General features: G+C 43.1%; 1 pseudogene; it reads left to right on the top strand.

The window, feature by feature from the left end:
- Positions 1-2,691: 2,691 nt before the first annotated feature.
- Positions 2,692-5,337, top strand: LOC109384173 (ornithine decarboxylase pseudogene; annotated as a pseudogene).
- The last annotated feature ends 615 nt before the right edge of the window (positions 5,338-5,952 follow it).

Below are 5,952 nucleotides of genomic sequence, written 5' to 3'. Positions count from 1 at the left end.
CTTCTGCCAAGTAATGTTCTCGCAGCTGTTCACTGACCCTGTGCCAAGTGTCAGAGTTAAGAGTTCCCTCCTCGGGGAACCAAGGACAGGTGTCCTGCACATAAGCAAGGAATTTTTCTAGCTGATGCGCAGTAACGCCACTGCTGCGGGCGCGAAGCCTAGTTGTAAGAATTTGCGTGAAAAGCTGACGGTCCTTTGATTCTGATTGTCCCACGTTTTACGCCTGATATCCTTGCTCCCTTACCTCCTCTTTGTAGTGATAGCAGCCTTGTCCGAAGGGAATCTCCTCACTTAACTTTTCCTTCAGTCCGTCCTCAGGCCCCACGTTGGGCACCACCTGACGAGGCCTGCTCGTCTGCCGTGGCCACCTGGCTCGTCAGCTAGGCACCTAGAGGGTTAACCTGAGTGGACTGGATGAGGAGATTAGAAAAGAAAGACACAGAGACAAAAGTTGGGCTCAGGAGGTCCACTGTCCGCTGATGGCGAAAAGTGGCCCCGTTTATTGCTTGCACACAGTTTTGATAGCAAAAGTAGTTTTCCTTAGGTAAGGAGTTTTGGGGGCTTTGAGGGAGTGGGGAAGCAAATGTTCCCAAAGCGAGACAAAGTATAGCAAGTAGAAACTGCAAACAGGCTGGCAGTTCATCCTGTGACTTTCAAGGTTGTCTATAATGTAGGCTTGTTCTTTCTTCAGCAGCACGGTGGAGAATGAGACCTATCTAGCAGCCTTCCCACGCTGCTCTGCTCGCTAGGGCCTGAGAGCCTGGCAGCTGGCAAGCTGCCAGGCTTAACCCTTACTGCAGACGTCCGGCTCTACACACCTAAGCTCTCACCAGGGATCAATCCAAGTTGTTCAAAGATAAGTGTGTTTTCAGTGGTCTTTGTCTAAAGATGTAGTTTATTTGACAATGTAGTCCAAGTTACTTTTTTTCTTTAAGGTTTGTGCTTTTTATGCCTTGTTTAAGGAATCTTTCTCTACCCAAAGATTATAAAAGTTTTGGGGGCGGGGGAGGTATTTGCTTCCAAAAATTGACTTTTCATGCTGAATCCTGCTGGAATTGATTTACTTTTATGAATAGTGTGAGGTACAGCCCTAATTTAATATTTTTCCCCATAAAAATGACCAGTTGTACTAACAATTGGCTGGATGATGAATTATTTGTGGTAAGTCTATTTCTGGGCTGTGTAGTCTGTCCCACTGATTTTTTTTAAAAAAATTCTGTATTATACAAATACCATACTGTCTTAAATACTATAGTTTAATAAAAAGCCTTGAAATTGACTAGGGCAAGTCTTCCTACCTTGCTTTTTTTCCAAATTATCTTGGCTTATTCTTGGCCAATTCGTTTTCCATACATATTAAAATCAGCTCATGAAGTTCCATGATCATTTTTATTAAGGTCTTGATCCAAAGTGTTTAAATGTATAGATCATTTTTGGTGAATCTGACACATTTATAAATTCTCTCATCCATGAACATGGTATGTCTTTCCACCTGTTTAGCTCTTTGTTAATGTCTTTCAATACAACACTAATTTTTTCCACTAGCACATCTTTAGTTAGATGTATACCTAAGTAGCTTGCTTTTTTTTCCCTATTCTAAAAATTACACTTTCTAGAAATGTGCAGGTGGAGTATGAAAATACAATTTCTTTCCTTTTTTTTTTTTAAAAGATTTTATTGGGGAATTGGGGGAGGGGAACAGTGTTGGAGAATCGGGGAAGGGGAACAGCCAAGTTGTTCTCCTTCAATCTTAGTTGTGGAAGGTGAAGCTAGCTCAACTCCAAGTCCAGTCACCATCCGGCACCTCGTTGGCAGCTCGTGGCCACTCAGCTCAAGGTGCTGTGTTCAATCTTAGTTGCAGGTGGGCATAGCCCACCATCCCATGTGGGAGTCGAACTGGTAACCTTGTTGTTAGGAGCACGTGCCCTCCCCAGCTGAGCCATCCTGCCCCTTGGCAGCTCAGTGGCAGCTCAGCTTGGGCACAGCTCACTGGCCCATGTGGGACTCGAACCGGCGACCCTATTGCTCAGAGCTTGGGCTCTTAGCCAACTGAGCCTCTCAGCTGGCCCACAATTTACTTCTTTGTATTAATCTTATTTTCATTACTAGTTCTAACAATAATGGGGTGTTCGTGTAAATGAAGATAAAATCTGTGGAAATTGAGTTTTGTTTTTCCCTTTTCAATTCTAACATTTTATTGTTTTTTCTTGTTTTACTATGTGGACTTGGACCGCCAGTACAATGTTGAATAGAAGCAAATGATAGTGGGAATTACTGTCTAGTCTTTGTTTTTAATGGAACTGTGTCTTAGAATTCACCTTTAAGCATGTTTGCTGTAGGTTTTTGGAAGATTTCTTTAACAGGTGAAGAAAATTCCTTTCTATACCTAGCTTGATGAGGAATCTTGTTTTGGTTTGCTTATTTTAAATTATGAATGGATACTGAATTTTATCAAATGTTTTCTTTGTTGAAATGATCATAATGTGTTTCCTCCTTTAATGTATTAATACATTGAGTTATATTAGAAGACATTTGTTTTTTTGTATATTGTAAGATTAGTTTTGCTAATAAAATATTTAAGCACTTTTACATCTCTGTTCGTACATGAAATTGACCTATTATTTCCTTTCTCTTACTTTTTTTTTTTTCTTTTCTGTTTTTAGTATCAAGGATGGACTAGCTTTGTGGAGTAAATTGGAGAGCATTGCCTCTTTTCTGTTCTCTGGAAGATACATGTAAGATTGGGATTAATTCCTTGAATATTTGGTAAAAGGTCTACCTATAAACCCAGCTGGCCTAAAGATTTTGTTGTTGTCATTATTGTCACATGTGTGTGTAAAAGAGCGAAGAATAATATAACGACTCCCAAGGCTACTGTGTTAGCTTCTAGGAGGGCTCCCAGTGAGCCCTACCTCTGGGTATTTATGCCTCTGTGTTCTAATCATCTCTTCTGGAGTATGGGCTGGGCCTCTTGAGTTGCTTCTAAAGAACAGAATAGAACAAAAGTGATGAGATGTCATGTATAAGCCTAGGTGTTAAAGGATTATGATTCACAGAACATTTAAAGGATTATACACCATGACTTAGTGGGAACCTATCCAGGAAGGCAAGGGTGAGTCAACATAAGAAAACCAATCAATGCAATACACCACATGAATAAAATGATAGGGAAAAAAAACCACACACACATGATCATATCCATAAATATGAAAAATTCAACACCTGTTTATACGAAAGAAAGAAAGAAAGAAAGAAAGAAAGAAAGAAAGAAAGAAAGAAAGAAAGAAAGAAAGAAAGAAAAAGAGAAAAACACCAAACTAGGAGGGAACTCTTTAACATGATAAAGGGCATTTATAAAGAATCCACAGCTGGGCTGGCTGAGTGGCATGTTGGTTAAGAGCTGGCTTGGAACACCAGCTCTGAGCAGCAGGGCCCCAGTTCGGATCCCACATGAGGGCCAGTGACACTGCCCTCTACAGCTAAGACGGTGAACAACAGCTCGACCTGGAGCTGGGCTGCCATGAGTCGCCGGCGACAGCGTAGGCTGCAGTGAGGCTGCAGTGGGCTGCCATAAGCTACCGTGAGTGGCTGGCAGCCAGCATGAGAAGCCAGCAGCTGGCGTGAACTGCCAAGAGCCGCTGTGAGCGGCTGTCCAGAGGCTGGCGACCAATCTGCCTCACCCAGGAAGAGCACAATGATAATACCAACTTGGGCCAGTGAAGCGACGTCCTCCACAACTAGACTGAAGAACTAAAGGACAGCAACTTGTCTGTTCCCCTTCCCCGACTCCTCAATGCTGTTCCCCTCCCCCAATTCTCCAATAAAATCTTAAAAAAAAAAAAAGAATCCACAGCTAACTTAGTTCTCAATGGTGAAAGACTGAAAGCTTTCCCCCTAAGATCAGGAATAAGACAAGGATTCCCGCTTTCACCACTGCTATTCAATATTTTACTGGAAGTCCTAGCCAGAGTAATTCAGCAGGAAAAATAAAAATAAAAAGCATCCAAAATGGAAAGCAAGACGTAATACAATTTTTATTTGCAGGTGATATGATTCTACATATTAAAATCCCAATGAATACACACACACGCACACATATGCATGCACACACGTGCACAAACTACTAGAGCTAATAAGCAAATTTGGCAGAGTTATAGGGTACAAAATCAACACTCCAAAAACCAGTGCAGGTCAGCCCCCTCTGGGCCATCTCAGGACAGCAGTCCACCACCAGAGGGAGCCTTGGGTCCAGTGTGCTCCCTGGTGGCAGCATCCACATGGAGTCGGCTTGAGTCACTCCTGAGCAAATTCTGTGTCTGTTTATCAGAATAATTCCACTGCTGCCCCGAGAGAATGCCCATCTTCAGCTCGGACTTGGAATTCCTAGATAATTGCTGTTTGTGAAAAGCTGGCAATCATTTCTCTAAGTTCCATCTCTTAGTTTTCCTTAAGGACATCCAGAAACGATGAACAACTTTAGTAATGAAGAGTTCGATTGCCATTTCCTCCATGAAGTCTTTACTGCCAAGGACATTCTGAACCAAAAAAAAATGAATGGAGTTTCTTCTGATGAAGGTAAGGATGCCTGCCTTCTGTGTTGTGGACCTGGGAAACATTCTAAAAAAAGCATCAGAAACAGTTAAAAGCTCTTCCTCGGGGCACCACATTTTATGCAGTCAAAAGCAATGATAGTGGAACCATAGTGAAGCCCCTCGTTGCCATCGGGATGGGATTTGACTGTGCCAGCAAGACTGAAATACAGTTGGTGCCAAGTATTGCCGTGTTCCCAGAAAGCATTCTATATGCAAATCCTCGTAAACAAGTATCTAAGTTTAAACATGCTGCCAATAATGGAGTCTAGATGATGACTTTTGATAATGCACTGTAGTTGATGGAAGTTGCAGGGCAAATTCAAAGGCAATATTGGTTTTTCATGTCACCACTGTTGATGCCAAAGCAGTCTGTCGCCTCAGTTTTAAATTTGGTGCCACCCTCCAAACCAGCAGGCTGCTTTGGGAATGGGCAAAAAAGGCTCAATGTTGATGTCACTGGTGTCAGCTTCCACATGGGAAGCAGTGGTACTGGCCTCGGGGCCTTCGTGAAAGCCACCTCTGATGTTTGTTGTGTCTTTGACATGTATCTGTTGAGATTGGTGCTGGCTTTCCTGAAACCGAAGATGTAAAGCTTAGGTTTGAAGAGGTCACCAGTGTAACCAACCCAGCACTGAACAAGTACTTTTCATCAGACTCAGGAGTGAGACTTATAGCAGAGCCAGGCAGGTACATTGCATCAGCTTTCACGTTTGCAGTTAATATCACTGCCAGAAAACTCATATGAAATGTCTAGAATAGGCAACTCCGTAGAGACATAAAGCAGAATGATGGTGGCCAAAGGACTGGGGTGGGGGTGGGGAAGAATGAGAAGTGCTTGGGCCGGCCGAGTGGCACGTTGGTTAGGAGCTGGCTTGGAACGCCAGCTCTGAGCAGCAGGGTCCTGGTTCAGATCCCACATGAGGGCCAGTGACACTGCGCCCTCTACAGCTAAGATGGTGAACAACAGCTCGACCTGGAGCTGGGCTGCCNAAAAAAAAAAAAAATTCTATGAGTCCCTCTTACTGAGACGCCTCTCAGTTCCCTAAGTGACGAGGCCTGCTCGTCAGCCAGGCACCTAGAGGGTTAACCTGAGTAGACTGGATAAGGAGATTAGAAAAAAAAGACACAGAGACAAAAGTTGGGCTCAGGAGGTCCACAGTCTGCTGATGGCGAAAAGTGGCCCCATTTATTGCTTGCACACAGTTTTTATAGCAAAAGTAGTTTTATTTAGGTAAGGAGTTTTGGGAGCTTGAGGGAGTGGGGAAGCAAATGTCCCTGAAGCAAGACAAAGTATAGCAAGTAGAAACTGCAAACAGGCTGGCAGTTCATTCTGTAACTTTCAAGGTTGTCTATGATGTAG

This window comes from Hipposideros armiger, unplaced genomic scaffold, assembly GCF_001890085.2.
Source record: "Hipposideros armiger isolate ML-2016 unplaced genomic scaffold, ASM189008v1 scaffold_93, whole genome shotgun sequence".
Lineage (NCBI taxonomy): Eukaryota > Metazoa > Chordata > Mammalia > Chiroptera > Hipposideridae > Hipposideros > Hipposideros armiger.
Note: the sequence above shows the minus strand (reverse complement) of the source record. Positions and strands in the feature narration are given on the sequence as shown.